This window comes from Protopterus annectens, chromosome 1.part2 (genome assembly GCF_019279795.1).
Source record: "Protopterus annectens isolate FY-2018-M chromosome 1.part2, PAN1.0, whole genome shotgun sequence".
Classification (NCBI taxonomy): domain Eukaryota; kingdom Metazoa; phylum Chordata; order Ceratodontiformes; family Protopteridae; genus Protopterus; species Protopterus annectens.
In genome coordinates, this window is record NC_056727.1 from 380,720,051 (window position 1) to 380,744,668 (window position 24,618).

Genomic DNA, 24,618 nt, shown 5'->3' on the forward strand with positions numbered 1-24,618 from the left:
TTATCGTATCATACTAGTATTTTTAACAATCCACAGTTCTTCAAATAAACTAAAGTTCTTTAAGTCATAAGTTAAATAAATGAAAATTTAATTTGAAAATGAAAGGATGTCTGTGATAAAGAGTTTCAATGCTTTACAAATAGAAACTTAAAAAAAAGAAGTTATGTACCTACCATAACGTTCCCTGTTTATTGTCCTTCATCTCGCCTTCCTTCTTGTTGGTTGGGTTTGGAGCCAGTCCTCGGCTATGGCTCAGCCAATTTACTAAAGCTCGAGAGTTTATACTGGCTCGAGGCTAACCCCTATCCCAACATGCCTAGCGGTAGTTACCCTGATCTCGTTTGTAATAGCCCACACTAGACAAAACATAGTAAATGCAATTTTTACTAAGCTCTTACACATTTAAGGTTAGGAAGGAAAGAGCAAAGACAAGGCATGGTTAACTAACCTGGTATGTCAACAGGAAACTCAGCCAGTGTAACCAATGAAAAAAATCCTCTCGATACTCCAGGATGAGGGAAGAGGGAGGTGACGCAAGAAGGAAGATGAGATGAAGGACAACAAACATAGAATATTATGGTAGGTACATAACTTCTTTATGTTATGTAGTCCCATCTCGTCTTCATTCTTGCTGGTTGAGACTGCATACCCAGCACCTGGTTCTTGGATGGCTCACTGGAACAAACTCTTCGGGATAGTGGAACCAAAGGATGCCCTATTCCTGGAGGCCACATCCACTTTGTAATGAGTGATAAAGGTATGAGGATTTTCCAATGTTGCACATACTTAATCTAAGGGCAATTTGGCTTGGAAGGCAACAAAGGTAGCTAAAGCACTGGTTGAGTGCCCTCTGGCCCTCCCTGGAAGCTTCTTATTATGCAAATCATAAGAATAACTGATTGTGTCTGACAGCCACTTTGATAAGGTCACTTTTGAAACTGGAGAACCTTGTTTATTGTCAGCAAAGGATGCAAACAATTGATCTGATTTTCTAAGGTCTCTGGTCCTGTGTAAATAAAAATGTAATTGTCTATGAACATCCAATTGGTGGAGTCAATACTCTGCCTTGTTGCCATAATTGGGGAAGAATACAGGAAGCTCAATGGACTGATTCAAATTATACTCTGAACATACCTTTGGTAGGAAGGAAGGATTGGTTCTAAGAGAGACTCTATCTTTGAGAAAAAATTAGATACAGCGGGCGAATAGATAAAGCGTGTAATTCAGAAACCCATCTAGCTGAGGTGATGGCAACCAAGAAAAGGGTTTTCCAATATAGAAATTTCAGGGGGCAAGATGCTGCTGGCTCAAAGGGTGGAAGAACCAGAGATGCTAAAACCAAATTTAGGTCCCAGAGAGGGAAGTTCTCTTACCAGGGTCTGTAAAAGAGTTGTACCTCGTAAAAATGCTCTGCACAGCTTATGGGACATGATGTTAGAGCCCAACTCTCCTACATGTAAATTAGAGATGGCAGCTAGTTGGACCCTAATAGTAGCTGCATCTGCCCCTCATTCAAAGGTTTCAGCCAGGAAATCAAGAATCTTGTGAACAGGAGCAGTGAAGGGATCAATATCATTACTCTTCGCCCAATAAGAGAATCTCTTCCATTTGCTAGTGTAAATCTTCCTGGTAGTGGGCTTGTGAGTGGACACTAGGATGTGTTGTACTGCCGGGGAAATGTTGGGGAGCCTGGCTAAGACTGGAAGTGGAGAAACCAAGCAGTCAGCTTGAGTGTTTAAAGGGAAGGATGGAGCCCATCTGACTGATACATCAGGAGGTCCGAAACTGGGTCCAATATCCAAGGTTCCACTTGAAGGTGATGGCGGAGAAATGGAAACCATATTTGATGAGGCCAGTAAGGAGCAATGAGGATGAGTTTGCAACCCAGCAACTTTGCTTTCTGAAGTACATTTAGGATTAGAGGGAAAGGAGGAAAGGCATAGAGTAATCCTGGAGGCCAATAGTGAACAAGTGCATCCCTGGGTGAATGTCCCGGTGGAGGGACTAGGGCAAAGTAGCTGCTGCATTTCTTGTTGAGGGGAGTGGGAAAAAGATTGCAGCATGGCTGGCCTAATTTGTGAAAAATGAAATCTGCAACTTCTTGCTTCAGGGACCACTCGTGAGGCATAGCCCTGCTGAGCCTATCCGCTAACACATCGGATTTCCTGGGAATGTGCGTCACAATCAGAAAATGTTGGGAAGACATCGCCCATTGCCATACTTGAAAGGCCTCCCAACACAAGGGGTAAGATCTGGCCCTGCCCTGCTTGTTGATGACATACCAAGGTACCACTGACATATTTTCTGTTTGAATTGCAATGGTCCCAGTAGGTAGAGGGTCTTGAAGTGCTTGCAATGCCACAAGCACCTCTCTCATCTCTAGAACATTGATGTGCAAATGGTACCTGTGAGGTTGCCACATTCCTTGGACAGTCTGTCCCAGATAATGCCCCCCACCCTATCTGGGATGTATCTGTGGTCACTCTGGCTGCTGGATGGGGGTCTAGAAAGGGTCTGCCCATTGTCACCTGGGGGGACACAAGCCACCATGCTAAGTCCTTTTTGCAAGATTCCATGATCAAAATCATGTGTGAAATTGGTAAATCCTGGAAAGACCATTGAGCAAAAAGAAGCCACTGCAGAATCCTCATGTGGAAGCGAGCCATAGGAACTAGAGTAATTGCTGCGGCCATTGAGCCCAAGACTTGCAATAATTCTCCTGCCTGAACTATCATCTTTTTTATGAGAAACGAAACTTGATGATGAATGATTGACATCCTGTATTGAGGCAGCTTTGCCATCATGTGTCTTGTATATAAGTCTGCCCCTATGAAGGTAATACACTGACAAGGCAACAAGGCAGACTTTTCGTAGTTCATTGTGATGCCTAACTGGGAACAAGTTTGAATCGTGTAGTCCCATTCTTTGATTAGTTGATGCTCGGTGGTGGCAGTGAAGAGCCAGTCATCTAGATATGGAAACACCTGGAATCCTAGAAGCCTCAGGTGAGCTGTGACCACTGCCATACACTTGGTGAACACCCTGGGGGCTGTGGTGAGACCAAAGGGCAGAGCTCTGATCTGATAGTGACTGGCACCTAGCTGGAAGTGTAGGAATCTCCTGGATCACCTGTCCATTTTTATGTGGTAGTACGTATCCTGGAGATCGATGGAGCACATCCAGTTGTCCTGACCCAAGAAGGGAAGAATGGACTGCAGTGTTATCATCAGAATTTAGTCTTTTTTACAGATTTATTTAGCTTGCTGAGATCCAGAATGGGTCTCCAGTCCCCTGTCTTTTTTGGAACTAAAAAGAACCTTGAGTAAGTTCCGGATTTGATTTGGTCTGCAGGACTTCTTGGATGGCTCTTTTTTCTAGCAATCTTTGTATCTCTAGGATTGCTTGATTCCAAAGACTGGGTGGAACATCTGGGATAAAACATTTTTCTGTTGAGGGGGTAACTGGGAAAAGGGAATTTTGTAACCCCTGGATATTATTAATAGCACCCATGCTTCTTTCGTGATAGTTTGCCAGGCTGCTGGGTACAATGATAGTCTTCCCCCAACTGCTGCCAGAGGCGGACAGTCGGGCCACCCTTCAGGAGTGCTGGAAGGGCCTAGCAGAGAACATATCTCTGTCGCCCTGCTGTTGCAGACCCCTTCTGGTGCGAGGCCGGCATCTTCCATTGTTGCTTCCCCTTCTGCCCCTGGGGGAAAAATCTCCACGTGTGTCAGGTGAAGCTCCCTGCGATTTTAGAAATCACATCTTTCCATTCTTCTAACCTTTATGATAGGGTCGAGATGGAGTGGAAAAACAGACTCCTACGGCAGAGAGTCTTGCCATCCTGTTCATACCTGGTGACAGTCTCTTTTACCTGTGGCCCAAACAAGGACAAACCATCAAAGGGGGTATTGGTAAAGGAAGACTTGAAAGGTTCCGCAAACTGGCAAAGGCGCATACAGGAGAGTCTCAGCAAATCAACTCTGGTACCTCCTGCCCTACTCGCTCCATCTGCCACATAAGAAATGAGCCTCATGGAGGAGTTAACCACTGAAGTCAAGGTCGCAAGCTGGGAAGCTGCCCTGTTCGCAATTCCCACAGCTGTAGGATCCTGCCGGGTATCTCCTAACTCCATTAGGAGATCTCTCTGAAGTTGTGTGAAGTGTGACAAGTAATTCAGTGACCTGAGAGTAAAGGTTGCTGAAGAGAACATATGCTTCCCATACCTGTTCATCATACAGGACTCCTTGTTTGGTGGATGGAGAGATGAAGAAGTTTCCACAAGTTTCTTCTTAGTGGCTGCTGCCACCACCATGGCATCAACAGGAACCCCTTTGGAAATGAAAGACTTGCCCTCAGGTGCAGTTATAAACTTATATGGTCTTCTCGGAACTGGTTCCATGGTCTCTGGAGTGCTCCATGCCTTTTGACTCACTACAGACAAAAGTGGGTCAAAAGGTGGAGACACCCAAGATGTGGAGGGTCAGGAACCAAATGCATCCAGGTAGACAGACTGATCCTCAGAAGGGGCTAGGGACTTCCAGCCAACCCTCTGTCTAAGGATTTTGAAGATGTCTGAAAAAGAGACATCCTCAGAGGGGGACGGTGGGGACCCTTCCGATTCATCCAAGTCCATGTCTGAAGTGTTGGACTCAGGGGAGTCCAGATGCTTCATCTTACATTTTGTCTTCCAAAGGACTTCCTCCGAGTGTTCAGGGGAGGTTTCAGAAAAAGTAGGGTCGCCCAATGGGGCATCCTGGGGCATAGGTTCCCTACGCTTGGAGGCAGGAGGAGGGTCAAAGGCAGTCACAGGTATCGAGGGAGAAGGAGCCAATAGAGCCTAGGGTGAAGCAGTCTCAGGAGACAGCATGCTCATCACCTCAAAGGTGCCACGGTCCTGAGTTGAAGGGCAATCCAGCTCCGAAGAGCCAGGAGATCTCCTGCGAACCAAGAGCAATGACTCCAAGCCCAATGTGGGAGCTGAGCTCACCTGCGCTAAAGCTCTGAGAGGGAGAGCAGGGTCGGACAAAGGTTCAATGCCACTTCCACCCTCGGAGCGGGCAAGAGATCTTCGGCACCTAGATCCCTCAATGGACTGAGACATTGAGGAGATCAGAGCAGGTGTCAGAACTGATAAAGGAGAAGTAACCAGAGCAGATGGTTCCACCATCATGACTTCCATGCACTCTGGCTCCATGCTCAAGTGAGTAGCAGGAGGAACCAATGTAGAAGCTGGATAGGCCAAAGGAGCCAATTCCTTATGGGCTGGGTTTGAAAGTAATTTGGCAAGTGCCTGTGACTTGAGGAGCCTATTGATCACTCTCTCCATATCATGATCCAAAAGCCTGGAGGACTGAGAGGAGTGAGAAGAGAACTGGTGACTGCCCACTCTAGATTGCAGCAATGGAGATTGTGGAGCAGAGCGTACCGGCTCCAAAGAAGGAGACCTTGTTCTTTTGTGGGTCCAGACTGGCTCCAAGGACACTGATGGAGCCACTGGAGACTTAGCTTTGTTGGAGCCAACACTGGGAGCCAACAGAGTCGAAGGTTTGACAGTGGATTTAGACTTTTCCAAACTCGGAACTGATGAGGATGTCTTAGTGGATTTTTCAGACAATTTAGCTGGCTGAGGACCCTGAGACAAAGCATCTTGAGGGTTCTTCAGAAGTCCATGCAAAATTAACTTGTTCTTTCTCTCCTGCAGGACTCTGGAACTGAAAGCATGACAGATAAAGCATGAGTCCTGCAGGTGAACAGCCCCTAAACAGTATACACAACTAATGTGCCCATCTGTAAGGGACATTTTCTGGCAACACAAGTTGCATTTTTTGAACCCAGAGGGCTTCAACTCTCTGGATATTGTGGATAATTAGACAAAAAATACCACAGCGGGAAATAAGGCTGTAACAGCTAACAGCACACAACAACTAACACTACTAACAAGGCTGTAACAGCTAGCCCAAACAACAAGAAAGAATCTCTCTTTTTTTATTTTATTTTTTTTAAAGAAAGAGAAGAAGAAGTAGAAAGGGGGAGAGCCTCCAATTTAAATGGCGCCTCTCCCAATACAAGAGCCTCTAACTTAAATGGCTACTCTGAAAGGGTGAGGAAGAAGGAGAAGAACCCTCTTATTTAAACGGGCTCAAAGGGGAAAGCAAGGCCTGAAAAAGAAAATAACGGCCAAGAACCCCCAACAACAAGTAGAAAAAAGGTCATTAGACTAAAAGGGGATAAATATACACTCTAACAAGATAATTCAACAATAAAACCCTGGAAAGGATAACAATTTAAGTGAAAAAACTCTAAGTACTTAGCCTGAGCCAGTGGTCACAATCTCGATGCTGTAAGCAGCAAACGAGATCTGGGTAGCTACCGCTAGGCATGTTGGGATAGGGGTTAGCCTCAAGCCAGTATAAGCTCTCGAGCTTTAGTAAATTAGCCGAGTCAGTGCCGAGGATCAGCTCTGAACCCAACCAGCAAGAATGAAGGCGAGATGGGACAACATAACATCAAGTACTTTTCACCAAAACCCCCACATATGATCTCAGGGGTATTATTCAATCTCAACTCACCCAACTAACTCCAAAACTAAACTTCATTTCACTGACCACACATTTTCCATCCTTGCACCTAAACTATAGGATTGCATTTCTCTCTCAATTATAAACATTGAAAATAACTCATACTTCAGATGACAGCTCAAGGATCACATCTTCACGCAAATAAAGTACATCTGCACTTATACAGGTGACGTTACATGAATTCTGCAGCTTTCCCACTCCCCTTATAACTTTTTCATCCTTCCTTATCTCATCTCGTCATCCTTTCACGTACTGCCTCTCATTCATTCTACTTCAGTCTTCTCTTTGGACCTCTAATGCTTCCTCACCTTTCTGGTCCTCTTTCCTCTGCATGGCCATCTCATTTCCCTGACGTCTCCCCATGGTATACTTTTCTGCAACTATTTTCACTTTCCTTTTCTAATGTCTTCATACCTGCCTATATACTGAAATGCTGATATCCATGTAGTATAAGCCATGTCAGTCATTATGACTACATCTTTTCCAGAATGTTGCTAAGCTTAATCCCATCTTTCTAACTGTATTTTGACATTATTACCTGCTTCTTGAACTTAATGTTGTAACATATTCCAACATCTTTCTATATGTATATGTTGATAGCATATTGCTGTATTTCTAGATATGTTTTGTTCATTCCTTATGTGATGCTATTCACCTGGGCTGTGCCTGCAAATGATGCAGTGACATCAGTGCACTACCCTGGTACACAAATATAAAATAATAATAAAAAAATTCCCAGCAATATTTCTTAAAAAAAGAAGATAAGTAATAATGTGATAATTTTACATATTTAATAGACGTTTTTTTTCTTGAGAATAGTGCTAACCACGCCCTTTAAGTGAATGTGAAATCTTCACTCTTTGTAAAGTTGCATGACTATCTGAAAAGAAATCACAGGTCCAAGGACCACTAAGCAAGCTGTAACAAGCTCTGTATGACCAAGATGAAATACCAAACAGTTTGACTGGATAGAAGAAATTACATTCATGGTATTCTTGTGGTCTGCAATGCCAAAACCTCATCAATCAAACTCAAAGAGTTTCATGACACGACCACAGCAAAACTAACATGGAGTAGTAATGGCGCCTACTTTTGGTAAACTCAATCTGTTACAGTTGTGCAGGATTTTCATACTGTCAAGCTTCTGACTTTGAGTTCTAAGAATTGCCTCCTTAAGAAAGACCTTGAACTTGCATTCATCTGTCCCTTTGTCTAAAATAATGTGCGTGATGATCCCACCAAGGTCCTCATCAGTTTTCATTAGTAAACTGTCATCACAATTTTTATTTCTATCCCAGTCCTTCCCAACATTGGTCTTCCAGAGATATGAATTATATCCACAGCTAGTCTGGTGATTCCAAGAACATTTGTGTTCTTTGGAGAAATTACACTAGGTATTGTCAAATATGGTGTGCTTTTTAACATTTTCATCAGCATTACCTGTCCTTCCATATGTGTTGACAGTAACATGACTTCTATTGAGAAACTCAGGGTAGTAGTTTACAAGACCTGCATTAATTGCAGTCAGTAGCTCTGTAAGGTTAGTTATTAACTTGATATTCATAGCATAGCTGCCTCTATGGATCTGTCATTCTATAGGAGGCTTCTCTTTCCAGAAGAAATTGATATCTCAAGCCTTTATCCCCAGCAGAATGTCATCTTCTCTAGCATAAGGCAGCAGTGACAGTGCTGCTTGTTGTAAGTACTTTAAGGGTGTTAAAAGTTCTTTTTCATGAACATTTCTCGTCTGGCCCTCTATGGGTGTGTAGGTACTGCATGCTTGGAAGTCATCGTATGTCTCTTGTTTAAGCCACAATACGAATGAGCCATTTGCATGTAGCTATTCAGACAAAAGGAGACACAGCACAGGTGTATGACAACATGTCCAGCTTCTTGCCTATATTCAGTCAAGCAGAATTTGAAGAATTGTACATTTATCTCAGTCAGTTTGCCAAATGACCATCAAATTATCTTTGTTAAGACAGAGATTCATATTTAGAGACTGTTCTATTAAGGGGTGTTGTTCCCACAGTCATCACAATGTTGTTGAGCTGAAGTTTTATGAGGATGATACTGCATTCTGTAGATCATTGTGCATGAATGCCTTGAATGTGGGGACAGTGATTTGTTGCAGTAACCACATAAACCCAACAAGCTAGAAATCAACAGTTCATTGGATTGGAGCATACAGGATTATTGAAGTTTCTATCTTAATTCAGCCTTCTCCTTTCTTTACAAACATTGCAGTCCTAAAATGTCTTCAGATGATCTGCAGATGAACCTCACATTAATCTTGTACACCATGGGAGTCCATTTCACAGGTATGAGACTCCAGACAATAGAGTGCCCTGAGGTTCAATGGAACAGTCACATTATTATACCATGATAAGGACCCAGGCCAAAGAATGATTTTTCCAGTTAATACCCATTAAAATATGGATCATGTTAACTGCAGGTTGAAAGTCAGAATGCATTTTTCTGCAATTCTAATTTTATGTGACACAGGCTACTATTGCACATTTATATTAAGAAATCCCTGTACTCAAGACATCAGTCTTCATCATAATGATGTATGGTTTGGTATTTACTAATGTAACCAAACCTGCCATCAACTTCTAGTTAAATTCATCACTGAAAGGAGAGAAGTGCAACAATTGTAGTCATATTGATTAACAATAACAAGTTATTTTGGACTAGAGTAGTGTGATGTGCCACACTTACTGGACATCACCCAAAAAAAAGGACTATGAGCTGCCAACAATTTTCATCCAGCAGTTCTAGATTGTATTTCCGCAGTCTGCTGTTGCATATTATATAAGAGTGTAAAAGACACTTACGCAGATCATTGACCCTGAACTACACAATCAAAAGAATCACTTGTGTTTACTAGGATTTTATGTTTAAAAAATAAAGCAACAATTAAGAATAATGATAGATAACACATATGAAGGCCTCATGTGTATGAGGTTAAGTATGGAGAGAAGGGCATATCCCAGATGACTGGAGAACAAGTATAGTAATGTCAATGTACAAGAACAAAGCAAAGGTGACATTCACAACTTTAGGCAGTATAGAGGTATCATCCTCCTGTTGCACAGCATGAAAGTTCTGGACAGGGAGATCAATAAATGAATATGCAGAGTAGTAGAAAGTAAGATGGGAGCTGAGCAGTTTGGCTTCAGGTCAGGATGCAGTACAACTGACCTAATGTTTGCAATGAGACAGACAATTGAGAAGAACTACTGATGATGAAAGAGGCCAACTTGGCATTCTTAAATGTGGAGACAGCAAATGACAAGGTCACAAGAAAGCTGATTTTGGCAGTGCTGTGGTGGTTCAGTCTGAGAAACATTGGTAGAATTAGTGCAGGTTATGTACAAAGACCCAATAACTCAAGTACGGATAGTGTTCAGTCTCACAGAGGGTTCCTAATTGGAGTGGGAATGCATCAGGGTTCAGCTCTGAGTCCACTGCTGTCCATACTGGTGATGGACTACATCAGCAAACAGGTCAGAGGGGACAGATCAACAAAGTTGTTGTATGCAGATGATGTGGCATTACAGGCAGACTCTGAACAAGAACTTCAGCAAATGGTAGAGAAATGTAATACAAAACTGAAGGCACGCAGAATGAAACTGAGTACAGATAAGACAGCTGTAATGGCAGCAAATGTTGGAAATCAGAAGAAGCTGAGAACTGAGATGGAAAGGAAAATAGTGGAGCAGGTTAACAGCTTCAAGTATTTGGGAGGGGTGGCTGAGGAGAAGGGAAGTCTGAATGAGGAGGTCAAATCTAGAATCAGAGAAGGTGCAGTTAAATGGCATAGAGTCTCAGGTGTAGTATATATCACAGAAGAATGCCAAATAAGCTGAAAAGTAAGGAGTGCAAAACAGTGGTGTGACCAATATTACGGTGTGGTAGAGAAACCTGGACAGTGAATGGAGAGCAGTTAAGGAAGCTAGAGGTGATGGAGATGAAGTGTCTGAGATGTGTGCTAGGATTCACACAATGGGACAGATGAAGAAATGAGGACAGCTGACAGAAGCACAAGTAGATCCAGTTGCTCAGAAGATCAAAGAGAACAGATTACAGTGATTTGGATATATGTGTAGGAAAGCAGACACCAATCTGGTGAAGAAGATTTAGGACAGAGCGTAGAAAACAAGATGAAATGAGGGTGTCCAGAAAAGAGATGGATGGATTGCGTGAGAAAAGAGCAGTGACAATTAAGCGTGACTGTCCAAGAAGCTAGGAGAGTGGCATTGAATTGCGAGGGATGGTGAGAGTTGACATGACACCCTGAGCCCATGTAGAGACTGGGAAAAAGGGCGATGATAACGATAAAATAAAGCCCTCACGTGATACGATAGGATATATCATGCGCTGTATGAATCACAAATGAAACTAATGTCACGTGACCAGATCAGAAATACATTACACTCTTTTGTGGAAATCTGTTTTACTTAACCAATCACTATTTTAGATGCTTGGCTGCAAAACATAAAAATAATTCAAAAACTGACATAGGTAGTTAGTTAGTTATATTATTTTCTGTTGTATTGACATGTAATAATTTTGGCCAGGGGACTGGGAAATTCTCTTATTTTTTCCATCTCTCTCTTTCTCTCTCAATCTTTCTTTCTCTGACTTGTTTATAGGTGCCCTATGCTTTTTAGCATCTACCTGAGCTGCCTATAGCTCAGAAGATACAACCTTGACTTAATGTCTCATCTGAAGATTCACAGCTTATGGTTGCAGGACTCCCTTATGCTAAACTGCAGTATCACTTTTAGAAAATCATCTAACGCATTCATTGCGGGAATAGAATCCACAACCTTCTGATCATAACTACAGAGGTGAGTGCACTACCTGCTGGAAAGGAATGCAAGTGCTAAGTCAGTGATTCTGACAAACAGAGGGAAAGGATAATGGCATCTAAACATAACAATCATTACAGAAGTCCTAGACAGATAATCCAGGAATGCACTAATTTCCAAATTGATGGTCATGAAAGAAAAGACTAATCAGTTTATTATAGGCAAGTAAACGAGTGTGACAAGTGAATGGTAGATGAGAACTTTCTGTATTTCACTAATCGTATCATTTGATTTATACAGTGAAAAAATGAAAAGATTTGTAGCATGAGAATACATTATAAAAAAGAAAATAGAACTAATATAAGTGTGTGTAAATAAACACAGAATGTGGTGATAACTGGAACTTAGTCTGTGTAACATAAGAGGCTATGGCTGATGTCACATGCATTGCCACCTGGGACTCCACAGACTAATGACAATGAAGTCAAAAAATATAATTAATTGAAAGGATATCTCAACAACTTTTCTGTAGAGTAATACAAGTACCAAGTTTAACATTGTAACTAGAACTGACACAAATGACCTTTACCTCTCCAAATTGGAATGCTTGGAGACAGTGACAGCTAAGTCTTATTGCACTAAGCTGCAATCAGTAGGCTAATGTCTAAGGGGTTCAAATACTTCACAAGATGATGAAATATACTACCAAATGTTAGAAAATTAAAACATTTGCAGCAGTCAAATAAGCAGTACAACTTTATATAAAGTGCCAAAGTTATGAGGTATGGCATTGCAAATCATGGAGGCTGGACTAGTTACCTTTATGGCTAGATGAGTTATTTGTTTTATGAGTTGTGGCTAGTTCTAGACTTGTGTTTTAATAAATATACCGCACAGAGAAAGTTAAAAAGGTTAAAGTTGGAACAAATTTCATACCAAATCTTGTGAGAAGAAATTATTAAATGTCCTGAGTTATAATTTGTAAGAAAGGCATTAAAGTGCTGAGATAAATACCATCTGACATTTGAAAACAAAAGTGTGGTATTGGACTGTAACAGCTGGATATGGCAGTCCATAAATAAATACAGTGGACAGTGCTTCAGTTAAAGGGCTGTGGAGTTATGTGATATAATCCCAATAAGTCCAGTTGCTGTACACAGTAAAGGAACTGCAAAGTGCATGATAAATGCAAAAGAGAATTAAATCACAGGCACAGAAAGAAAGTGCCAGAATATACCAGTGACCAATAGATTTTACTAAAGGATGAAATAATTGACTAAGTGAACTTTCCCTGCTAATGCACTTTTAAGGTTTTTAAGCTTCAGTGATTTCAAGTCACTTGAATAGGAATTAACCCCTCAAAAGAAGTCTTAGAAGCAGTATTAATCACTGGATTTTATCTTTCTGTCATAATTTGTGGTTGAAAAAAAATCTTGTGATGCCATGTGAATTTTATGCAGAAGCCAGAATAGCATTTTCACCTTGAAGTTATGTGACTAATGGGCAAAAGTGTATGCCTGTATCTAAGCAGGCATAGCTTTCTCCCTCTTCCCTCTGCCTGTGCATATTTCTGTAATATACCCGTTTACAGATGGGAATAATCATACTCACATATGAGTCTTATAAACCTATTATGCTGTTTTAAATATTATATTATCCACTATGAGGCAAGTAAGGCTAGTGTTTCAAGCGAGCAATTAAATACGTGACTGACTGACAACAGAAACAAGACCATAATAATTATGTAATTTGAAAATTTGAGCTATGTTTCTGTGTGTGTGTGTGTGTGTGTGTGTGTGTGTGTGTGTGTGTGTGTGTGTGTGTGTGTGTGTGTGTGTGTGTGTTTGTTTATGGGTCCATTTCATAACATCGAATCACCAGAATATCAAATCCAACTTCATCAAGATGACTTCAGTGAATCTACATTATATTAAACTCCTAGAACAGTGGAAACTAACCCTGGGAAAAGAACCACTTGGCCACCATGGTCAACCTTGCTCTTTCACCACTGTAGTACGATCTCAAAGTTGGTAAATTTAGTTCAGGGGGTGTGGGGGCAGAGCCCCCCACTTGGAGGGTTTTCTTGTTTTGCTGGTTGTTGCTTTGTCTTGCTGGTCAAGTGGTTGTTTACCCAGGATTAGTTTTTGTTGTTCTGGGAGTTCGATGTTATGCAGATTTGGCAAAGTCATCTCAATGTAGTTGGACTTGATATGCTGATGATTCAATGTTATGAAGGGGACCCATACTTACATATATCTATATCTATATCTACTTATAGATATATACGTGTGTATGTGTACATACATCTCTAAATCTATTCACACACACACACAAACACACACACACACACACACACACACACACACGCATGCACGCATGTGTGTGTGCATATGCATACATAGATAGATAGATAGATAGATAGATAGATAGATAGATAGATAGATAGATAGATAGATAGATAGATTTAATAGATAGATGGATAGCATCAACTCCCTTTTTCCTGTTTTATGTGTGGTCAGGGTGTTGCTTCAACTATTGCAACCTCTCTCATCAAAGAACCACTGTCTTTCCTTCTTTGACAGCCATGTCTGTCTATTACAGATCTACTGTCACACAATCCAGCATTTCTTGGCTAGTCAGCCTCATCTCTGTCTGCTTTTTTGTCTTCTCAAATATAAGTAAAAAATACATTGTGCTTTCCTGCACATGTGCCAAACAATCATAATCTGTTATCCTTATCCTTATCCGACAGTTGGGATTGCTTTGGCACTGGCATCCTCCTTTTTTAAGCGTCTTATACTATACATCCTACTACCCATCTCAGGCACTTCTTTTCCATCATATCATTGATCTTCAGCTGTTCTCCCTTTACTGCCCATGTTTCTGTGACATAAAGAAACACTGGTCACATGACTGTTTTATGTATCTTAGTCTTCAGGTTCTTTAGCATTCATCTGTCACGCACTTTACCTGACATTTTGTGCCACTTGGTTTTGTCACCTCTGATTCTAGCTTAGACTTCCTCATTCAGACTTCCCTTCTTCTCATCCACACTTCAGAGTTATCTGAAATTAACTAGTCCCAAGTTTTCACTTTTATCTCGATTTTCACCTTACTGTAATTTCATTTTTTCCTACCATGACTCTTATGTTGTCTGTGCACATTTTCATCTCATACATCTTCAGTTTTGCATTCCAATCTGGTATCACTTTTTTAAGTCATTGTTCAATGTCTGGTTGTAGTGTTACATCATCTGCATACAGCAGTTTTGTTGCTATATCCATTTTAAATTTGCTTGTGAATATAGCCCATCATCAATATGAATAGGAATGGACTCAGAGCTGAACTATGATGCACACAGACTCCAAATGAGTAGCCCACTGAGAGTCTGAACAGTGCTTGTAATTGTGTCATTGATTCCTTGTGCATAATTTGTACTACTACTTCTAATGTTTCTTGGACTTCAAACCATTGCAGGACTACCCAAATCAATTTTCTTGAGACGTTGTCATATACTTTCTATGGATCTATGTTAATTTTTTTTTGTTCAAACTTTTTTATTGAGATTTCCAACAAGACAACAAAAAATTTTACAATTTAAATAACAAATATTGGTAAACTATGTAATATTTTTACAAAGGCCTCAAATTCAAAGATAAGGGATTAACAATATAATATAAACATATAATAAGGTTATACAATTTCCAGTGTTTCTTGTTTCCAATTTAATTAAATAGATGATAGTACATCCGCATTTATTGTCTTAATAAGGGAGAGGACTTTCTCCCAAGGATTATTAGTCCATTTTCTGGGAAAAATTCTTAGTTTTTTTGTTTTTTATTTCCAAAAGAGCTACTTTTTCCTTGAATTATAAAATCTTCAATAGTTGGAGTGGAAGACGATTTCCATCTTCTTGTAATACATTTTTGGCTACTGCCAATATTGTCCAGAGTAAATATTTATTTTTGTTGTTCATTGTAATATATTCATTTACATTCAAAATTATTAAAGATTTTGATAATATGAAGGAACCAGTAGAAATAGCTTGAAGAAATTTTCCAATTTCATTCCAGAATCAGGATCTATGTTATTTGATGGACTTTTGAAATAGCCAAATGTCATATGATCAAACTCATATAATAGAATATTTAAAAAGATGAACATATGTAAAACTCAGAAACAGAGATTAAGCAGTGGTTGTGGTGGTAGGGCAACTCATGCTGCACCCCTCAAACTCCCTGTTAATTATATAGACCAGCTCAGAGATTGTACTACACTGGGGAAAGGGCATAGTCTCCAGTCCCCAATGTCCCACAATCTCAGGACAATACGATGTTTAAGTGAATAGGGATACACTCAATTTTTCAAATAGTCAATCATATGAGTTCAATTATATGAAATTTGAATAATTTAAAAGTCAATCTTTTAACATAGACCTGTTTTCTACATGTATAGGAAAGGCCAGTTGGACTCTTTCCTCATCTCCTGCTTCTTCTCCACTATCTCTCTCATTGCAAACATCTGGTTGTTCTGCACCCTGTCTTGAATCCAAACTGCTCATCTCCCATGTTCCTTTCTACTGCTCTGCCTACTCATTTATCAGTCACCTCTTCTAACACTTTCATGCAGTGTGACAGGAAAATGATAGCTCCTTACTACACACATATGTGAACATCCATTTTGTTCTTGGAGTCTGGTTCTAAAATGCATATTCTTCAGATATATGGTATATACTTCAGTCTTCATAATGCAATAACCCCCCACCCCCTCAGAAGCCATTTCCCCTTAATGCAACCAACATCTTGATTATATCTGCCATGGATAAATCTGAGCCTGCTGCTTTCCTTAACTTCATTTCCTTAGTGCACTTTGTACTTCTCCTTTGCTTGGTTCTTCTTCCACTTTTAGCATAGGTTGTATATGGCAGTACAGCTTATGTGGGGTTTTCTATATTTAGAAGCTTCTGGAAATACTTTTTCCATCAGCCCTTGATGTCCTCTGACCCTTTGATCAGATTATTTCTGGCACCCTTATGAATGGCGTCTGCCAAATATCTTCTTTATTTTTCTGTCTTTTCCATGCATCTTGATACAAACTCTTTATTCCACCTGCTGAATTACTTTCCAGAAGTTGGTAGAGTATCTTTGATACCTTGCTCTTCACAATTGCAATTAGTCTCTTAGCCTCCTTGTTACCCAAGCAGTATTCCTTCTTAGTTTAGTTTGTCTTTTGTATCTCACACTTCTTCCTGCAGTCATTCTTTCTTTAGACAACTTCTTGTACTGCTACCATTAGCGTTCCTTATGTACTGTACATTGTTTCCACACTTGACTTGTGTGTGTCTCTTTTATGGTCTTAACACATGTTGTTTAGAGATGCTGACATTTCTCTACAGCTCTCCTTATTTTGTTTCCTTCCTAGGGTGCTAGAACCTAGAGCATGTCCTTGAATGTTTATGATTTCACATTAGTCATATCACAGGTCTTTATTATAGTCCTCATTGAAATTAAAGCTTTCAATGACTGTTGTTGCAGCTGACTGAGGCCATCAGTGGTTTGTACTGCAGGATAACTATATCAGTAGGGATAAGTCTGCATTGCCTGATCTGACCTCATTTTTGCTTCCTTACTAGGAGGAAGTCTACCTGTGTTACATGCTGAACAGTTGTAAGGGATCTTGTGACTGTCTGCCTTGGTGAACAACATAGTTGCCATCATTAAATAATTTACCATGCTGAGAACTAGAATAGTCTCTACAGAAGTCCTGTTGCCTCATACATCTGTACCCAGGCATTTCTCCTATCCTGTTCTACCTGTTCTGTCATGGTCATTAAGGTCTGCCGTTATTAAGACAGAATCATTTTGTCTCGTTATATTGAGGGAATCCTGTAACTGCTACCTCAATGTTCTCTTTCCTTGCTGTGGAGCATAGATTGATATCATGAAGACTACTGTAGCTTTACAATAAATTTTGATTGTTGTGAGTCTGCCATTGCTTTGGATGATGTGCCTAGCTGTTTTCAGAAGTCTGTCTCACCACAGTTCTCACACTATTTCCAATCTGTCCTGCCACTGAGTACCAGATTCTGGATCCTAGTCCCCAAGACTTTGCTTAATTTTCTTTTTATCTTACCTCCTAGATGCACACAATATCCAGTCTCCCCTTTACTAGCATATCATCCACCTTCAAGCTGCATCTGTGAGTGAATGCACATTTAGTGTCACAATCTTTAGCTCAGCTTTTACAATTTGATTGGCTTTACTTCCAGCTGTTGCCCAGCATTACAATCCCAGGTAAGCCAACTAGACACCATCCAGCCAGTAGCCTACCAACCCAGGGCAGCTGGACTTTATGACAGGCAGACACTAACTAACAGGCACAACTATTAGCATAGGTTGTTGGCATAGATTGGAGTAGGTGAGTCCTCAATCTTCATAGCACCGGCAAATACCATTGCTCCATTTTGGCAACTATAAAGTAAGTGACCAATTCACCCAAAGCCACTTTTTACACAGTCAGCTAGCTACCCTGATGCAGTGTGCAGTCTGCCATCTGTGTTCCCCTCTCTAGAAGATACGGTATTTACAGCTGATGGCTAAAGCAGTCAGTCCTCATGACTCAACCACCCAGAGGCACCACCTAGAGTCTCTGCAGCTAGAAATGACTCCATTTATTTGTGTGGCCATTCTGTTGGCAATCATCTCAAGTTCAACTCGGAAGGGTGGGTTTGAATCTGATATTTTTTAATTCTTGAATCAGAAACACCTAGCATGTTTTTAAGAGGTGGGAGTAGTAACCTCCACACAGAGATTGGAAAAATATGTAAACTCCATATGGACTATGACCAGAGGTCTGCGCAATGATGATCATAACTACTACACTACAGTATGCATAAATATATAAATATACATATATATATATATATATATATATATATATATATATGTGTGTGTGTGTGTGTGTGTGTGTGTATGTATGTATATATATATATATAGAGAGAGAGAGAGAGAGAGAGAGAGAGTGAGAGAGAGAAAGAGGGAGGGAGAGTGTGGATTGAAAAACAGGTAGAAAAAAAAAACTAAAATAACAAATTCCCAAGACCTCTAGATATGTTCAAATTCTTAGGCACTGTAAGTCCAGACAGTGTTGTGTACGTAAGCTTTACTCCACTTCAGAGAAAGCAGTTTTGAAAAAAAAGCCTTCAAAAAGCAATGTAGCCAAATATATCTCTGACTAATAAATGTTAAAGCATAGTTGCTCTAACCAGTTTTATGTTGTTCATCAATGTAGAGTGGATACATTTGTAGTAAAGCCAGGTTTTTAAATGGGACTCTTTAAACATAAATAAAAACAATCATTTAAACTGTACTTTCCCTGTGTGGTAGCATCATTAATCTTAAAGAGTTCCACTAACTACATGTATCTTATCACATGATATTATTTATTCATCACTACCTGTATGACAAAACATACAATTGCCACTTAAGTATTTTGAAATTACCCAAAAGTGTTGCATTATTTCTTCATGTGTTTTTCATCTAAAATGAACGTGTCCAGTTAACTTTTTGATACAAACTTTGTGCTTTGTTTTTGTATGTTTCATACATTAATCACTATCAAATGGGTAACTGTTTCTTTTACTGTGCAAAGGCATACCCCATAGACCTAGTTAAGCATTTCAAATAAACAGTGTCTATAAAGTCTAAAATAGCTCTTTTACCATGGGTTTCTAATGGGATCATTTACAGGCTTATTTCTGGAAAAAAATAAATAGAGTAAAGGTTTGCATAAATCCTGTTATCAAGCAAGATAATCTTTGAGCTTAGACAGCTGGGTCTTTCTTTAATGGCTGGAGACAGTCAACTCTTTAGTTTCAAGATCATCAGTTTCAGCAGAAAGAATCTTTTGTTTAGTTAAAAACATAGTGTTTTGCTTTCAGCGCAGCCCGAAGATTTGTAGGTAGCCACGGATGTTTCCATGGGTTTGATTCTTATTTATATTTCCTAATCAGTATGACCAGCAGTGTGTGAATTTTGATGAAAGAGAATGACTGAACTGTATTAATGTTCACTTCCCTTAGCACATATTAACTGATATTCCACACTGATGCCATAAGTAACTTCACAAAACATTATATTTTTGCAATAAATATTGCTCTTCCTTCTGACACATTCCCCGGGATTCAGTAAGGTTCCATGCAGGAATAGCTTATTCCTGCACGGAAATGACTGCACGGCAGTGCGCTATGCATAGTAATGAAGGTGCACTGCCTCTGCTCCTAAATGGATATGGAGCGTGGACAAGTGCAGGGGGTGTGTCTGAGAGCAGAGCTCTCACAATACACATGCCCCATGCACTCAAGAATTGCTGTTCGGCAATTACACTTGTCTGTCTCTTTCAAGCTTGTTGCACTGAAGACTCTAATACATGAACAACTAACAAACTGATAATTAAGAAGGAAAATTTTTATCAAAGAAAACCATATTCACGGCAGCTATTCACTGTAAATGACTAGAAGCAAGAACACTCATAAAGGGTTGCATACCTCCCAACTGTACAGATCTTCACAGAATGTCCAGATTTTTCGCTCATACATTTGGCCTGTACCCCATTTGTCCTGGCAAATCACTGGGATGATCTCAAAACTGAAGTCATCAAATAATGGCATACATTTCAGTTTCGGACACCAAATCCTTCAGAAAAGTTATATTAAAACAAATCCTGTCACTCTAGCAACTTACTTAAGTTTATAAGATCAATATTTAAAATATGTCCCTAGTTGTACCTCATTTTGTCAAGCTTTGTCCAGATAGTTTGCATGAAGAGCTTGAGAGGTATGGGGGGTTGCTAGGATGTCTGCCACATGTGCAGATGCATGCAGAAATCCACAGCAATAAGTGTAATCTGTCCCATCCTAGAGAAAATAACACTAGAATTTTTTTTTTTATCAAACAGATTAAATTTAATCATAGGTGTGCGGGTTTGCCCATTGCTTAGCTACGCATACTGTAGTTTAAATAGAAGAAGAAGATAAATAGCAAAATACATTCAGTTGATGCAATAGTGTAGTGGTCAGAACATTCACTATGCGAACAGTTATTCCCAGTTCGATCCTCATTGTAGTAAATTCCATTTTCCATGTGAATGCAATTTATGAACTTTTTTTTTGCTGTATAACCTACTAAATAACATTTATTTGTGAACTGGAGTACTGCGTTAAGTGCAGATGTGAGGTGTCATGGTAATAATGTGGAAAATCCACAGATAACCACAAGTGCCCCATACAGTATACGTACACGTGAATCAGGGATACTAAACAAAGTTATAATGTGTAATAAATGACAAATCCATGCCATACAGCAAATAGTGAAAATATGTATAGAATGTCCAAATCTACCACTTTCCCAAGACCGATGTTACATTTCTTTCTAAATTAGTACGGGGGTAAGCGGGAGTAAGCACTTTTAAACAGTAGTAAGTGGGTTTAATCCTGTTTGTGCAGGGGTAAGCAATGTGCACACCGGTTAAGCAATTTTGAAGCTAACTCTCTGTAAGCATATTTAACTGGAAGTTAGCATTGCTTACCATCGGGCAAACCCGCGCAAACCTGCTTACAAGTGCTTAAAAGTGCTTTAATCACTCTGTATCCAACAGCCCCTGTTTTTCCCCAGAAGCAAAATAAACAGGCCTTGCAGGTAGGACCCTGTACACTATAGTCATACCAGTTAATCACTAAGCCATCACAGCTGTACATAAAATTGAGGTTTACCCAAACAGATCCTCACTATAGCAAAATCACAATTTACATGTGAAAGGAATCTATAAACAGTTTATGTTGTATAACCTACTACATAACATATATATATATAAATTGGAGCACTGCATTAAGTCCAGATATGAGGTGTCATTGTAATAAAGTGATGAAATCCCCCAATAAACACAAGTACCCCATACAGTGTATGTACACATGAATCACAAATACTAAACAAATATATGACATGTAATGAATGATAAATCAATGCCGAACAGCAAATATTGTGCAAATTTAAAAATAAGCAGTGCTAAGCATTGCACACCTCTGCTTACTAGGTGTAAGCAATGCATAGCCCAGCTAAATCGATTTGCCCATTGGTATACCCCCCTTAAGCAATGCCAACTTTAGGTAAGCAGGTTTGTTCATAGCTTAGCATTTTCAAAACCATCCAATCATGACAAAGTGCAGTAAATCAGCCCTATTTATACCCCACAGGTGGGAATACATATCATAACTGGCTGCAGCTTCCTCCTGTAGGCACTATGGCTGGTGTCAGAGAAGGATCGCACTTCTGAGCGCAGAGCTGGGGCATCCAGGAGTCCAAGGTCATTGTAGGACTCCTTGTAAAAGACCATGAAGAGAGACTAGTGCAGGGCCAGTACCAATGTTTCCAATATAAAGCATAAGCCTGGGACTGTCTCGCCTGTGATCTCACCAGTGCCATTGGCATCCCTCAAACTGGTGAGCAGCTCAGACATCACTATACTGACCTGAAACGGAGGAAGAGGGAGCTCTTGGATCAATGGATCCAAGAAGCTAGGCAGGGTTATGTCCCAGCAGTGTGTAAGTACTCATTCTACTACCTGTTTAATAATTGCCAGCTCATGTATATTATGGATAGGTATGGCTAAATATTCCTCTTATGTCTTTGACAGCGGCAGTGGAGCGGGCTGTGACTCAGGAAGCCCTTGCTTGTAGGCTGCAGAGGCTGGGTTGCGAGGCAGGTAAGTAATAATCTTGCATGTACTGTCATAAGAAATAAACCTAAAAGTAGTAGAAAATTAATTGCCAGGATAAAACTTGTATTGTGTATGGGATGTACTGAATAAGCCAGACAATATGGTAGGAAGAGTCTCATATAGGTTGTATGTAAATAAAAGGGTAACAGCCTGGCAATAAAGGTCTAACTCCTGGACTGCTTGTGTTTACTCTGTTATCATATGGTAATGTAGCGTTGCATTCTCTTAATAGTACTGTTGTATTAAGCACTGTTATCCACACTGTGCTACATAAATAAAATGTGTAGGAAAGTCTGTATACGACTGTTGTAATCACAAGGTCATATTGTACAACTGAAAGAGACTTAGAAAGAAAACAGTGAAAAGATATACAACATAATCCAAGTAGCACACTCAACTGAGATGTAAGTAGTTGTATTTTTAGCACATACAGCAATAGTTCGAATCCTGGGAGTAGTACTAAGTTGTATGCAGAATCGTACCCCTCAACTGTACAGATTTTGTCAGAAAGTTCAAATAATTGGCTTACATTTCCTGCCTGTCACCCTGTCCTCCTGGCAAATCAGTGTGGTGATCCCAGAAGTTTAGGCAACAAATAATGACATACAATGGATTGTCAGACATCATAACCATCAGAAATATATCTATAAGAACAAACCTGTCACTCTAGCAACTCACCAAAATGTTATGAGAGTAATATGCACAGTATGCCCCATCTCTACCCCCACGTTGTGAAGCTATAACTAGAGTGTGTGCAGTAACAGAGTGAGTCATATGTGCATAATAATAACATGGAATCTGGTAATATGTGTGGCAACATTCAGGTAGTGTTAACAAACATTCCTTCCACAGGTCTGTCAGATAAGAAAACTGTGACTAGAAATAAAAGATTGAAATCCTGGAGTGGTAGCAAGCTGTATGCAGAATCATACCCCTCAACTGTACAGATTTGTTCAGAATGTCTGGATAATTGCCCCATATCTGCTGCCTGTTACCCTGCACCCCTAGCAAATCAGTGTGATGATATCTGACATTTAGGCAGCATTTAATGACATATAACTGACTTTCAGACCTAAATATTCAGAAAATGTATATGACAAACCTGTCATTGCAGCAACTCACCAAAGCTTTATAAGGGCAATTGTCAAAATATGTCCCAGTTTCCCCTGAATGTTGTCAAGACTTGCCCAGAGTGTGTGCAATAAGAGATTGAGAGGTATGTGCATAACATCAACCTGGAATCTGGGAATATGCATAGAAACAGTCAGTTAGTGCTAACCAACAATAACTCCACAGGTATACCAAGTAAGAGCTATACGCTGCAGGTAAAACACAGTTCACATATATAGTTGTCTAAAACATACCACTGTCCAAACTAAGGCCATAGGGTAGTGTAATAATACCTGCAAGGTACAGAGTACAGCACTGACTAAGAAAGTATTGAGAATTACAGGGATATACAAGTTGTTAATTGACATCTCCCCCCCCCACCATATCTGCAACAATAATCTAAATACACAACTCAAAGGGTATGTGTACAATTAAATTTACTGTTAGGACATGTGTCCGATTGTTTGATAAATACTGAAATTTGTTTCTATGCGTATGCCATGTTGAAATACTCCCACATTGGTGGCATGTTGCCATCAATGTAACTGCATGCTGTTGTAATGGCCACAGTGGTTCCATATATGCATGTATTTTGTTTGCTATGCAACTGTTCCATAGCTGGTGTTTTGGGTTAATGGGAATATCTATGCATGCTGTTATACCTAATCCTGGAATGTGTTGACTATTACTAACCCACATATGTTTTAAAATTTAAACACCATAGCACATTTGGAAGGCCAGTCACAGCGGACCCACCTCTCCCACCTCATCTGGCCATGGCACCGGGCACCAGCACATCGAGCGCCCATCCCAGGACCTCCTTGTCCACTGGTCCTGCACCACCTTTGTGTGGAACCACCTCAGGAGACAGGGCTTGACCCCCTGGGAGTTGCCGTGGACAGGAAACTGTCACCCATTGTCAGGTCCGGGATCTGGTGCATAGCAAGCTCCACAGGGAGTTCAGAGATCAGCTACACCAGCTTGAGGCCCACGTGGTACATCTAGAGGGTCAACCTGCCCCTCCTACCCAGCCCCCATCACAGCCACCTTTGGGCCGTGAAAGTGCAGTGGTGACTGCCCATGGGTGGGGACCTCAGTCCCACTGTTTTCATTTGGGGGCTCATGAGCTTCTGACTTTCAAACACCCCTCCCCATCCAAGGTGTTTACCCCCACATGTGTCATATACCAGCCCTGTATGCTGTTTTGTCTGTCTTGTCTATCATTCAACCCAACCTATCTCCCCAAATATACCTACTATCCCTCCCCAACATCCCACTCTCACCTTAAAAAAGGGCTATCTGTTCCCCCCAAAAAATTTCACCCCATGCATAGCTGT